Here is a 14,533-nt window from a genome sequence, read left to right as displayed (position 1 = left end):
TTTCAGAAGGGGCCCTCTGAAGCCAAAGACCGCAGGGAGGAGAGGTTCTAGGGCTCCCTGGGGTGACAGCTGGGCTTGTGTGGGACGGTGCAGAGAGGAACTTGAGGGGGAAAGGAGAAGGGAGAATGTGCAAAAAGCAAATGACTTTCCGTGAAAATAGGGAGAAAAAGGCTAAATGGCAAAGCAGTGACCTCACAAGGAAGGCCGAGCTCACCGAGGGGAGCCCTGGCAGGACGCCGCAGCCCGCCTTTCTCAAGGACATCTTCCTGCTATTTTGGCCACCAGAGGGCTCCTGTATTCCAAAAATATTATGGAAAAGTGACAAAGGTCTCTAATATTTTCCACTCGAAGCATACACATGTGAAAGCAGCAATTTCTGTTTACGTGTGCAGAGAGCTCTCTGACGGTTGTGCATTCCACTCTGATTTCAGCAGGGTGCCGGAATCAATATGGACAGAAACCATCCACCTCTCTGCTCTGTTCCTCTGTCTGCAAAAACAGAGAGGCAGCCCCATATCTTGTTACAGTCACAGTCAGAATCGGGAAGGGCTCTGGCGAGTAAGACTTGAGGTTTCAGGGATACAGATGACCTTCAGTTAAGGATGGAAGGACTGTATCTTGGATGTCTGGTGCCACCCTTGCCCTGGCGAAAGTCACGTACTTGATAAAAAGCTCAGGTTAAGGGTCCAGTTCCATCCACTTCTAATTATATGACCTTGGCCTAAACCCCTAATGTCATGAGTTACAATTTCCTCCTCTATTAAATGTAAAGTGTTCTCCAATTTTAAAAAATAATAAAAATAAAAAACTTTTTAACTGAAGCACCGACAGTTAGAATGTGTCAGTCACTAGTGTACAGCACAAGGTCCCATCCATTAGGTCAGGCTGGCCCAAAGGACCGTCTGTCTTCCAGTTCGGTGCTAGTGGACACTCACACTTTCCCCCTGTCGTAGGCTCCCTGTGCGTCTGGCCACCTCTGATCTCATTCCTGGATGTCGAAGGGCTGATGCCTAAGCCTGGGCTAATTACTTCTCTGCCAAGAGCAGGGTTATTCATTTCGAAGGTGGTTGTGTAGACCCACTCCAATATTTGGGGAATGACTGATTGGTGTCTCTGGCACAGCCATGATGTCCTGAGGAAGGTAGGGGCGGAGGGCAAAACTGTGAATAAGGAGTGAATTAAGTGGTGAAGAGAGGGGTGTAGGGTGGGGTACAGCGGTGCACACAGCGGGCTTAGAGTTCAAGTTTATTTAGATCAGGATCAGGAACCGTGTGATTTGGGGCACATTCCTTCCCTCTCTTCTCTCTGATGCTGAGAACCGTCCTTTCTCTCATAGCCAAGGGACTCCGTCAAGAGGCAGGAGTCTGGACATAGGACTTTTGGAAATTCTTCCTCTGTCTGAGTCCCAGTGCACAGATAGGTTCCATTTAGACCGTCTCTCTTAGGGAGGTCAGTGGGTGTTCACGGTTTTCCCAAGATGGAATGAAAGAGTGAGAGAAAGGTGTTCCCAGCTCTTGTGCAAGGAAGGTATTGAAAAGAATCAGGGGACAGTCTATCTCAGGGGTCAGAGCATGGGTTACAGGCTCCAGAAACTGGGCTTTGATACTCAACTGATCACTAACTAGATGTGAAGTTTTAAACACTATCCAAGTCTTAGTGCCTTTATCTGTAAAGAGAGGTCAAAATATCTCCTGGAATTTTGCTGAATACATCAAGTGTCCAGTAGAGGACTTGGCACACAGCGGTGTCCTGACTGTGACAGGTCACTCTTGCTGACAGATTACGTATCAGTTGGGAAGAAGGGACCGAAAAATCCCAGATCAGATAGGAAGGAGCTGCAAGGTTGATGGAGTCCAAGAGAGCTGTGAGTGTGTTTACCCTGAAGGTGCAACCAAGAAGCTGTACAAATGAACCGTTTTCTGCCCCACACGCACCGGCTTGGGTTAGGGTGAGCAGAGAGGGGTATGGGTGTGTGCAGTACGGAATCACAGCCACAGAGTCGGGCGCCTGGACCACGCTGTATTACGGCAAGGGAGCGGCCTTCTCCACGTGGCTGGACTCTGGGAAGGAGGCGAGCCCCTCCTGCGCATAAAGCTGCTGGAGGAAGGGCAAACATGGACTCTCAGAACCAGTCTTAAAGCCACGGGCCTGTCTTGGGCGCACAGCAGCAGTGGCTCTGGTGTTTCTGAAGTCAGCAGAAGGGAGATGTGCCACGACTGTATCAGTTACAACTCCGTCACCCCCAAGGGCTCCCACACACGCAGGTCTGTTAAGACACTGGTATTACTGACCACGGACATTATGAAATGGCCTTCTTAAGTGCTTTACATGTGAGGCCGTTACTCACGTTGGGGGAATGAGGTCTCCTATCCTTGCAGAACTGGTACCCGGACACCCATCACATGGTGTAACTGGACACATCCGCTGGCCCCAGACGCTGGTTACGGTAAGTGTGCAACGTTTCATTGGAAGAATGGGAAAATGCCGTGATATTTTGGTCACCGTATCATGATTTGTGCCAGGCCCACGCAGGTCTGGAGCAGAGATAGCAGCCACTAGCCCTGCTGTGCGTTCTGCTAAGCAAGTGCCCTGCCAGGCAGCAAGCCACCAAACGCTTCAACAGCCCCCTCCATTATTCTGCAGGGCCGATGTTATCATCTTTCCTCTGTGAAGGAGGACTTGGATGAGATCAGCTACTCCCTTCAAAAGTGAAGCAATTTTCTTCTCCAGAACTTGAAGGGCAGGCAGGTCACCTGCAGCTGTATAAACAGACTGACCCTCACCTCCAGCCCACCCTCCCTGAGGCAGCCAGGAAGGTCTGCAAATCCAGTGGATTTCAGCATGACTTTTATAGTATGACCCGGAGCACACAAACACACACAGATACACAGATTTCATGGCACGGGACTTTCTGGTTTCCGTTCCATTCTACCCTCATCCACTCCATTTCCAAAGTGCGTTTCATGATCTGCATTTCACTGAATGACCTGAAGTTTCAACTGTGGTCTTCCTCACGGATCTCTCCTACAGATTGGAAAGCCTGTGACTGCTTCCATTTCCTGCCAAATAAAGTCCAAATTCCTTAACACACCAGAGAAGAATGGTCTTTCTCTTCCACTTCCCTTCTGCGCTCTTCACCCAAGCACCTTGTACTCTCCACACACCTGGCACCTGCCTTTTGTAGGCGACCCACACCCACCACACACTGTCCCAGCTCTGCTGCGCTCGTGCCCACCCCCAGCCTAGACGTGCTTCTGGCTGCAGGAAAAATTCCTCTCCATCACTAAGAAGCATCCTAGATGTCACCTCCTCTGGAGACTGCTCTGACCTGCCCAGGCAGAGCCAAGATCTCCACCCGGCTCCCACGGGCTCGAGGAAGGCCCCTTTGGCATAGCACACAGGGATCATCCGCCCCTCCTTAACATACCGGAGATGGTTTTTTCTATTTGTGAATTGGTAGAAATAATTTTAAAAGAAAAAAAACCATTTTTTGTCTTTTTCTTTCCTTTATGATGGGCCCTTGCCTTCTTCTTTCTCTCTCTTCAACCTACTCCTTGCCCACCCTCCACCACCCCATCTCTGTGAAGTTCAGAGCCACCAGGAAAAGGGGGAGATCAAATCAGGAGAAAGAGGTATGGTCCAAATTCGTGGTGGCAAACCAGTTGGGTTCCAGTATCCCTTCCTCCAGACTGGCAGTTCTGATTCAGGGCATCCCAGCTTGGCAAAGACACCACACGATTCATTGGAATCACGGGAGAATGGAAGAGGCAAGGGGAGGTGGAGAAACCAAGGCAGAGTGAGAACACAGGCTCAGGCTGCAGAAGCAGGGGAGGGGCCGACAAGAGGAACAGAATAAAGACTGATTCCCAGGCCACAGCAAACCCTGATGCTAAACAAAGGTCCTGTGGCCACCTCAGACTGTAGGCTGCAGAAGGCCTGACTGACAACCAGTCACAGAGCTTAGTGAACTCTCAGGTCACCTCCATTCACATAAAGGTAACAACCAAAAGGACCCCCCACCCCCCAGTGCCCTGTGATTTTCAAAGCAACGATCCACACAGTATTGCATTTAATTTATGGACTGTCAGAGCTGGAGGGGGCTTTAAGAGGTCCATTAGTCTGACGCCTCCTCCTGCAGCAAATAAGAAGGAGATTACCGCAGCAAGTGACCTGTCCAAGGTCATACCCTGAGCTAGCAGCAGTGTGGGAGGCTCTTTTATCACACGGGGCTTCCCCCACGCAAGTCCCCAGCAGTCCCACGTTCTCGTGGGTTCCGAGGGCTTCCATGGTTTTACATGGCCGGGATTTCAAAGCCCCTCAGTGAAGCAGTGTGGTGCCCACCAGATTGTTGAAAGATTCCAGGCAGAGACTCCACAGCCCCGCTCTGGTCAACCTTAAAAACTCCGCTGCTACATGAGCTAATCTGGTCTTCACAGCACTGCATCCCTATTGCCGAGAGTGCCTCAGCTATTAACTCACCAGCAACAGGTGCCAAGTTGCCTCTTCTTTTGCACAAGACATTCATTTAAAATCAAATCGCACATAAATCCCTCCAGTTTCTGCTCATTTCCCTCAGCCCTCGGCCTTTTTTGGTCTTTTTCCCCACTCTGTGCTCCCAGCCCTGTCTGCTGCGAGTCTCTGAGATGACATATGGGGAGGAAAAGCCGGGCCCACTAGGGAAGCGTCTGTGGAGTCCTGCTGGAGCTGGCGGCGAGCACCAGGGCTCCGTCCACCCCAAGCGCGCAGGCTGCCAGAGCGGGCTGCAGCGATGGCCTGGCGCAGCTACGCTCACAGGACTCCAACGCCCCTGGAAGGCCCCTTCTGGAACAACGGCTTCATCCTGCAGATGTGGAAACTGAGGCCCGGGGTGCAGAACTGACTTGCCCAAGCAATTAGGGAATGCGAGCTAGGAGAGCACCCCACGTGTCCACCCTTCCAGACCAGTTCACTTCCTTGACGGCTGCCTTTGACTCTGCCGATGCTTAGAGAGGTGTGGAGATGACCCACAGTGAGATGGGCCAAGGCAGGACCGCGAAGAGGCGGTCAGGCATTTCCCACGCTGCGGGAGATGCGCCGCACAACTCCAGGGGGCACTGTTCACACTGCCGTCGGTGCGCCCCGCACTGTGCGCCCTGCTGGAGACCGGGGTGGGGGCGCGGGGAGGGGAGGGAGGCTCCCCGACCCTGTTGACCACCAGCTTCTGGGGCACCGCACGGCGGGGGCGCCGCCCGGGGTGGGGTGCCTGGCCCCCAGAACTGCCAGAGGAGCCGGGGACCCGTCCGAATGCCTTTCCCCATTCAGTGGATTATCCCTTTTGAATTGTTTAAAAAAAAAAAAAAAAAAAAAGCTGCAGCGAGCGAACCCTGCCTGACAACACCGAAGGAATTTTTCCCAGGGATCGGCCGAAAGCTGACTCACATTTAAAGACTTGCCCAAAGTGGTCATGCCCCTCTGAGCAAATACCACAGGCATGTCAAACCCCGCTCCCCGCGGCCCCGCCGCCAGGCCCGGCGGCGGCCCGGCCCGGCCCGCGATTGGGCGAGCGCCGCGCCGCTTTGCCGGGCCAGCCAATCGGGGCACCGCTGCGCCGGGTCAGCCAATCGCAGCGCCGCTAGCAGGGCGCAGCCAACCGCAGCGCCGCTTACCCGAGCCAGCCAATCGCAGCGCCGCTTAGCCGGTTGCTATCCGGGCCGCGGGGTCCGCGGGAGGCGCGGCGGGTGGTTGTCCCCGCTAGTTTCCTGTCCCGCGGGCGGGGGCGAAGCGCGTGGGCGAAGCCGGGAGGCTCCGGCCGTGTGTTTAGGCAGGTAGGGCCCGGGAGGGAAGTGAAGAGAAAGGGCTGAGCCATCTCTGAGGGAGGCTGCCTCAGGGCCTCGGGCCCCAAGTTTACATGGCAGCGCGTGAGCTGCTGGGAGCTGCCAGGAGCTCGGGGGCCGGCTCGGGGCGCATCCCTGGGAACCCATCCCTGGCAGCCCATTCCTGGGAAGCCCCGGACAGTCCGGTTCCTGGCTACCCCGGAGCTCCAGCGCCCGTCAGTTAATTCTCCCCCAGTTGCAGAAGGCACTAAAAGAGCCACAGACCCATAAAGGGTGCAGGAAGTGATGGAAAGAGGTATCAGAGTCCCTGTTCACAGCTAAATAAATACGAGGAAGCCTGGCTGTCTCTTCACAGCTGTGGTTCTCGTTTTTTGCCATCTTTAAAATGAGAGGTTTGGGCCCCGATCACCCCTAAGATTCTGGTTTTTATAAAAGTCAACACCCAGAGGAACATTGAGGTTCGGTTCCTGTCCTCAGTCCCAAACCATTTTCCACCCGGCAGCCCGGCAACCCAAGGGCTTTTATTAACGTAGAATCAAGCCATTCCCTTCCTTAAAACCTTTTGAGAATCATCTGCCTCCCTCCCTACCCAGCCTTATCCCTGTCAGTCTCTCCTGGACTGCTTGCAATCCCCACTCCCCCGTCCCCCAGTTCTTTCCTGCCTCAGGGCCTTTGCACGTGCTGTTCCCTTTACTACAACCCCAACCTCCCCCTTGGCCAACTCCTAACTCATCCTTCAGGTCCCAGCATCAATGGCACTTTCTTGGGCCCTCCCTGCATCCTGATTTGAGTTGGTCCCACTGCTGTTCTCTTACAGTAAGTATCCTGTGATTTTCCATCATAGCACACCCCCAAAACTGTAATTTTGTATATTTATTTCTATTTATTTTCTTAAGATGTCCTCCACTAGAAAGGACAGAAGCCAGTTCTGTTGTTTTTTGTTTGCTCGCTTGCTTGTTTGTTTGTACCACATCCGCAGTGCCTAGCACAGTGCCTGTGCCACTCTAAGTACTGGGCTGAATTCATTAAAAAAATGTTCTTCAGGAGAGGAAGGAATCACTGTACCCATTTAACAGATGAGGCTGTGGAAGCTCAAACAGGTTAGGGAAGTTACCTACATTCAAAGAGCCAAGCGGTAACCAAATCCATCTCTGATCTGCTTCTGTTAAGCAGTTGTGCTGTGAAATCACGGGCCTTCCAAGGGAAGCAAACGAATACTAGAACAGATGGCTAGGGCACTTTGGGTGCTGTGGGCTTCCTTCTGCTGTCAGGGACTCTTTCCGGCCCAGTGAAAGTTCCACTCACTTATTCCTTCTACAAATATTTATGGAGCACCTGTTATGACGAGCCCAGCAGCACGAGGGCAAACAGGAGAGCTCCTTTCCGGAGCTTCCTGATGAGTGTGCCCTTGAGACCACCGGCTACAGCCTTGTCTGCCACACAGCAGAGTCCACTGTGTCCATTTAATTAAAATGTTTGGTCCTCTGCTCTGATATTTTGTTGATTTCAGTGTCTGTTCTGGTATGCAGTAGGCTCAGCCCGTATTTTTAATTGGACTAAAAAATGCATTCTCAAACATGGAAGGTTTTTTTCTCTTTTTCTTTTTTTTATACTGTAGTTTCTTTGGATTAGCAATGAGGTCTGGGAACCAGCTGTGGTTATTTCTAAAAGAGAAAGATGCTACAGCAAGGAAGTGTGACACATGACAGGAGACCTTTCTGAGTGCTGTTTCTTTGGCTGTGATCTGGAAGTTGGCTCTGCCATCAGCTCCACTGAATACACACACACCCCACCGCCACCACCACCACCAAATGGCTGAGTCAAAATGACGTGAAGAGGAGAGGAGGTCATACTCAGAACCATGTCCCAGCTCCCCGATGGCTAAACCATGTCATCTCTGTCAGGTCACTGCCCTTCCAAGCCCTGGGTGCCTCATCTGGCCCCAGTGCTTTTGAGCTTTGAAGCATCTGTGAAATGAACTGGCTCCATTAGGTTATTCCTTTATCTACTCAGCAAACATTTATTAACCATCTGCTGTGTGCCAGGCGCTCTGTCCAGCACGGGGACCAGAATAGGGAGCAAAACTGACTCTGGTCTCGGTCTTCAGAGAGCTTACCGTTCAAGGGAGAAAGACTGATACAACCGCCAGTCACCCCAATTAAACAGCTGCTGATCAAACAACCATACACATATGATTACAAACTGATCTGAACGCTGCAGGAGGGTCCTGCTGGTGTGTACACCAGCCCTGTGACGGGAAGGCTCCCTCATGCTGAAGGAGCCAGAGAAAGCCAGCGCAGCTGGGACAGCGGAGAGGGGAGGGGGGCCGGGGTGCTGCAGGGCCTTGGAGAACAGGTTAGAGATTTTGGTCTTGATCCTGAGGGCCATGGGGAACCACTGAAGGGTTTTAAGAGGAAGATGTTCCAGTTTTTATTTTTACAATATTACCAACTGAGGCATGGGGCATGAGTTAACTGAGGTAGAGGAGGGGGAGACAGAGTGGGACGGAGGAGATAGGGTGGGAGGTGAGAGATGATGGAAACCTAGGTTAGGATGATGGTTGGGAAGAGATGACGCTGGTGGGGAAGAGAAGATGATGGTGGGGAAGAGCAGGAAGCCATCAAACTGAAGAGAGTTCATCAACACTGGTCTATTGTCAAAGCTCAGTTTCTCATTTTTTCCCCATTTTCTCCCAGTAAAAAGTGCATGTGAGAGTGTGAAACTCAGCCCTTTCCATACCGACTGACGTTGTACCAGATGTGATCTGTGTGTGCTTGTACTGGTTCCCATTCCTCTGGAACCTGGCCACCCAGCGGGATCCCAGGGCTGAAAGGCTACAATGTACCTGTATCCTCTCTCACCGTCCCGCTGCTTGGGAACTGGTCACCATACGTCCTTGCCTTCATGGGCCCTTTGGGAGGGGACCTCGGCCTTTTTCTAGAACTGGCTTCCAGGACAGGGAGTGCTCCTGGTCCTTTGACGCCCCTTGGAGGCGACACGGAGACGTTTCGGAGCCTGCGCTGTGGAGCCTCGCGGGCAGAGCTGGTGGGTCCGTGTCACCAGGCGCTTGTGTAGACCCGACTCCCGGGAGTCCCACCAGTCCCTGCTCGGGGCCGTCTTGTCTCTCTGCTCGTCCTTCCTGTGGGCCCCGGAAAGGCCCTGGCCTGATCCACTTTCAGTTTCCCTGTCCCCCCCCCCCCCCCCAACACACAGCCTCAGTCTGTGGTATTTCCACTGAAGAGGGACCGTCTCACCAGCTCCCTGTGGTTAACCCCATACGAAATGAGCCTGGTCTACCCGAGAAAATGTGTGCATTACTTCACAAAGCTCCCTCTTTAGCCAGCGTGTTCATGGAATCCTTCCGCTGACTCTGGTGGGGTATGTCTCCACCCGAGAAGGGAGATGTTTGGGCGGCTGAGCCCTGCGCTCCGCTGGCGGGCTCCCCGTGGTGGGAGTCTCAGTGTCTCCTCAGTGCGCTGCCTCCGGGACCGGTGAGCTCCACACCCGGGACCAGCCCAGCTCGCCCTGCCTCCGGCCACCCTCAGCTCCCGGCAGTCCTGGGTCCCAGGGGAGTCTAGGTGAGAGGATGCGAATGGCTCTGGGACCTCCCTGCCTGCAGTGTGTGTAGCAGGGCGGTGCATCCCGTTTTCTGTAGAGGTAGCACTTTTTCATGGTTCTGAGGTTCCGGCAGCAGCCACTTACCTGCAGCCAGCATAGCCCAGCATGTGCCGAAGAGACAGCAGGTGTCTGGGGGGCTGACTCTGTGCTATCGACGAGGTCAGTAAAGCAGTGAGCAGAGGGGGCTGGCCCTTCCCAGTTTCCATTCATTCTTTCTCATCTTCCTCCATTCACCAGACGAGGAGGTGGGTTAACATCTGTGTTTCCCTGCCTCTGAACACAGAGCCTGGCGCCACAGACCCTTCTGGTCTCTGAAGGAGGGACCCATTGGGCAACCATTCATCCCGTGCTGTGCACAGCCCTGGAGGACACGAGGCAGGTATGGGACACGACCCTTGCCTCCTGGAACTCACGATCTGGGTGGGGACACAGCTGTGGCACAGTGATTGCCTGAGCTATAACTGGGCCAGGGCTGGAGGTGGCCCTGCTGAGAAACGGCAAGGGAACAGGTCCCCAAACCACAGAAAAGTGATACAGGAAAATGGGGCGGAAGAGGATGGCCATGTCCCAGGTCCCAGGCGCGACCCTGGGACTCGCCCCATCAAGTCAGGGTCCTTGGCTTTGGGCAGGAAAGAATTCAAGAGTGAGCCATAGTTGTGTAAAAGTAGATTTATTCAGAGAGTTGCACACTCCATAGACCGAGAGCAGACCGTCTCCGAAGGCCAGAGAGCAACCATGAGGTGCGGGGGGGGGGGGGGGGCTCGTTTTTTACAGCCTCAGTTATTTTATATGCTAATGAGTGGGAGGGTTATTCTGGCTACTTTGGGGGAGGGGCTGGGATTCCCAGGAACTGGGCCCCGCCCACTTTTGACCTTTTATGGTCAGCCTGGGAGCTACCATGGGGCCTGTGGGAGGGCCAATACTGCTAATACGTGACAATGAACACATTATGAAGCTCAAGGTCTCCTGGAGGTCAAATCTTCCACCATCTTGGGCCTCCAGGTCCGCTGGGAGTTGATCTTTTGCCATCTTGAGCCTAGTCGGGGTTTTAACCAGTTTATGTCCTGTCCTCAACTGCTGTGTCATTCTTTCAGTGGTTGTGCCCCGTCCCCTTCCCTCCTGCCTCACTCAGGAGTCGACCCCACCCTCTGTGTGAGCCCCACTCCAAGCTGGTTCCTTCTCGGCCGCCTCCGCTCCAGACTCCAGGCTCCCATTTCTGCGCTGGCTCCGGGCTTCACGTCATGGACCACTCGTTGGCCTCCCTGGGGTCCCATGGCTCACGTCCGGGGTCTGTTTTCCACACCAGGGGACAGGCGGGTGGACTGGCACATGTCTGACCGTCGAGTTGGGATCCAGTTTGCACCGCTCCTTTGTGGTCTGAGTCGCACATGTCATCAGGCCTTCCTGAGCCTCGGTTTCTCAGTCTGTGGTGCTGACAACAGACATCACAAGGCATTGCACTGGACCAGGCTCGGTGTGGACTTACTCTGTCCTCCCAGCATTGATGGCCTCCGTTTCACAGATGCAAAAGCAAGGCCCGGAGAGGAAGCAAGCTGTCCGCAGTGGCCAGAGCAAATTTAAACCTGGGGAGGTAGCTCCTGCCTTCACCCACCAACCCAAGCCTGGCTTTGGCCCCCACCTGGCTCTCAAGCCCCCTCTCCAGGGCCCCTCACTCCCTGCTTTGCCGGCCAGCTGCACCCAAGCAGAGCACGTCTCCTGGCTTCACTGCCCTTTCAGAAACACGGGTCCCTCTGTCTGTTTCGCCAGGCCTTGACCTCAAGTCCAAGCCCAGACTCCCGGCGCGTCCTGATGCTCCGCCCCCCGGGCTGCCGCTCAGAGCCGTTCCCTGAGCTCCCCCGCCCCTCCCCTGGCGCTCAGCCTGAGGTCAGCCGTCAGCGGTCAGGTCCTCTGACCCGTCCCCCCAGCGCTCCCCTTTTCCCGCCCGCCCGGCCTCTTTCAGCCTCAGTTGACTCCTGCTGTTTTCTCCCCTCGGGCTCCTTCAATCTACTTCCTTTTCCCCCTTTCATCCCTGCCCCCTACTCGGCTCCCACATCCTGCCCTGGGGCCCTCTCTCCGGCCCCAAGAAGTCTGTCTCAGTATTGTTCTCCAATTCCAACATTAGCATTCTCAAAACCCACATTTGCATTTTGATGGCTCCTGTCCCAGCTAGACAGGGGCGCACTTGGACGCTTAGATATTTTGGAGAGGAGAGCTTTCTCTTGCACAGCGTCTAATTTTCCACTTTGATTCAAGTGCATTCTTTGGTTCTGGCCTGATTTCCTCTGGGCCGAGACAGACTCGCACCAGCACCTTGAGGCTGGGCTGAGGCCTTATACGATCACGGGAGGCTTTGCCTGTGGGAGCTCCGGGGAACAGAAGTCTCACTTCCCACGCCTGCCAGCCCTGCTCGGAACATCAAAGCTTTTCGCAAGCTCGCATCTGCAACTGGGGTTCTCTCCTCCCAGGCTCCAGGGCCCGGCCCCCAGCCTTCCCTAGGCAGCGCAGAGGCCAGAGACTGGGACAGGCTGTGTCACCCCTGGCCGGGACACCCTCCTGAGACATGAACAGTCTCCGGCCTGGATTCTAGGAGAAGCCATGGAGGAGGCAAGGAAGACGGAATAAGGGCACCTAGTCTGCCTGCATTTCGCTGCTTAGAACCTGGAGACGCCCAGGGTTTGAATGAAGGGGGAAGGCGACGGAGACGTGAGGCCCAGGCTGCACTCGCCTCTGGGGCCGGGGTGTCGGGGGGTTCCGTCTTCACATGCCTCTGGGATGCTGGGGTTCAGCCAGAATCACAGTGGCCAAATGCCAAGCAACAGAGAGAAAGGAGGCTCCTGCCAGGGCTCTAGGGGTTCGGGGCCACTTCTTAACAGAAGTTAAGGGACTTGTGGTTTGCGTGGCACGACTTCCCGGGGTTTCTTCCCAACTTCAGGGTGATTTATGATCCCTGTTCCTTTGAGAAGCTCTCAGTATTCATTTCTACCTGCAGTTGAGGTCCTTCCTGCCTTTGCCCTAAACCGTGCCCTCTGTGAGGAGTGCAGGGTGAGGGGAGGGGGGTACGGAGGCTCTTGGGATGGGGAAGCAGGCCGATGAGCAGAAAGGGCTGTGATCAGGGAACCTTTGACTCCAGGGTGCCAGGCGGCCCAGACAGGGCGGCTGCCAAGGAGACGAGAGCAAATCCTGATTCCTCCAGTTTCTCCAGGGTCTGGCTAGTATTGCTTGAAAGAGTTCTGTATTCCCAGCTCTGTGCTGATGACTAAGGTGGATGCAAAAAAGAAAATAGATGTTGTCAGCTTAACTCTCTGGGAATTTATGTTCTAGTGGGAAATAAATTAATGCATCTTAATGTGAATAATTTCTGTCTATCAATCCCTCGCTCGTGGGGGGTGTTTTTGTCTGTCTTAGTTCTAACATTCACAGCGAAATTATGTTCTTCTAGCCCATTTTACAGACGGGGGCGAGAAAGACTCCTATTAAAGGATCCGAGGTCACATAGCTAGGAAGTTGCTGAACCAGAATTCATACTCATTTCAAGTTCACAGCCCAAGCTCCTTCCCCCAGCACCAAAGTACAAGACATGGAGGGACCCAAGTGTCTGAGGACGTGAAATAACCAGGAATCCAGGCGGGGAGGGCTTACATCTCACTGTGGGTTTAGGAACCAGCCCTGGATGCTCAAGCTGCATCCTGAAGCGCGGTGGGCAGCTCTGGGGAGAGAGGTCCAGGAGGGCGCTGGCGGCAGAGATGCCCTGGAGGAACAGAGTCGTGCTGGGGTATGGGACCTGAGAAGGAGAGAGTGCGGAATAGGTTGGCACCAGAACACAGAGCGTGCCGTGGAAACCTGGACACGTTCTGTAGGTATTAAGGGACCACGGAAGATGCCTGACAGCAACGTGTGGAAAGAGCCATGTAGGGAGAGAAGTCAGACGGACACAGGCCAGGAGTCTTGGGATAAGAATAAACTGACGCAGGGGGTTCAGGCCATTGAAAGCCAAGCCAAGGGCAGAGACTTGGAGAAAAGCAGCCTGAGAACAGCAAGCTGGTGTTAAGGACCTGGAATAACTGGGGAATGAAACAGGGATCTGGAGCAGAAAGCGAGGTGTGAGCTGGTGCTTCGGGTTTGGAAATTGCAAGTAAAAAGGTGATGGTTGAAAGCCTAGGAATGGATTTAAGCGGCAGGGGTGACAGAAGAAAGGGAGGGTCCCCACCAACATTCCTGCCTGCACTGTTGGTGGGAATGTAATTTGGTGCGGCCACTATGGAGGACGGTATGGACGTTCCTTAAAAACTGAAAACAGACTTATTACATGATCCAGCAATCACACTCCTGGGCACAAATCCAGAGGAAACTAATTCAAAAAGACACACGCACCCCAATGTTCACAGCAGCACTATTTACAGTAGCCAAGACATGGAAGCAACCTAAGTGTCCATTGACAGATGACTGGATAAAGAAGTTGTGGTGTATTTATACAATGGAATACTACTTGGCCATAAAAAAAGAATAAAATAATGCCATTTGCAGCAACATGGATGGACCAAGAGATGATCATACTAAGTGAAGTAAGCCAGAAAGAAAAAGAAAAATACCATGTGATACCACTTATACGTGGAATCTGAAAAAAAGAAAAAAGACACAAATGAACTGATTTGCAAAACAGAAACAGACTCACAGACATAGGGAACAAACTTACAGTTACCGGGGAGGAAGGGAGTGCAAAGGTATAATTTGGGAGTTCAGGATTTGCAGGCACTAACTACTATACATAAAATAGATAAACAACAAAGTCCTACTGTAGAGCACAGGGAACTGTATTCAATATCTTGTAGAAACCTATAATGAAGAAGAATCTGAGAAGGAATATATGTGTGTATATGGATGACTGAAGCATGATGCTGTGCACAAGGAATTGACACAACATTGTGAACTGACTAGACTTCAACAACAAAAAGACGATGAGGGAGGCAAAGGTCAAATCTAGACTCAAAAGTCAGAGGGCCAAGGTGAGAAGCAGAAGAGGTGGGAAAGAAGCAGTGGGAGGAGGTGATGGGGAAATTCAGCTCCCAGGTGGCCGCCTCCGTCAACTGAGCCTTGTCCCTGCC

The sequence above is a fragment of the Camelus dromedarius genome, chromosome 25 (assembly GCF_036321535.1).
Source record: "Camelus dromedarius isolate mCamDro1 chromosome 25, mCamDro1.pat, whole genome shotgun sequence".
NCBI lineage: Eukaryota > Metazoa > Chordata > Mammalia > Artiodactyla > Camelidae > Camelus > Camelus dromedarius.
Note: the sequence above shows the minus strand (reverse complement) of the source record.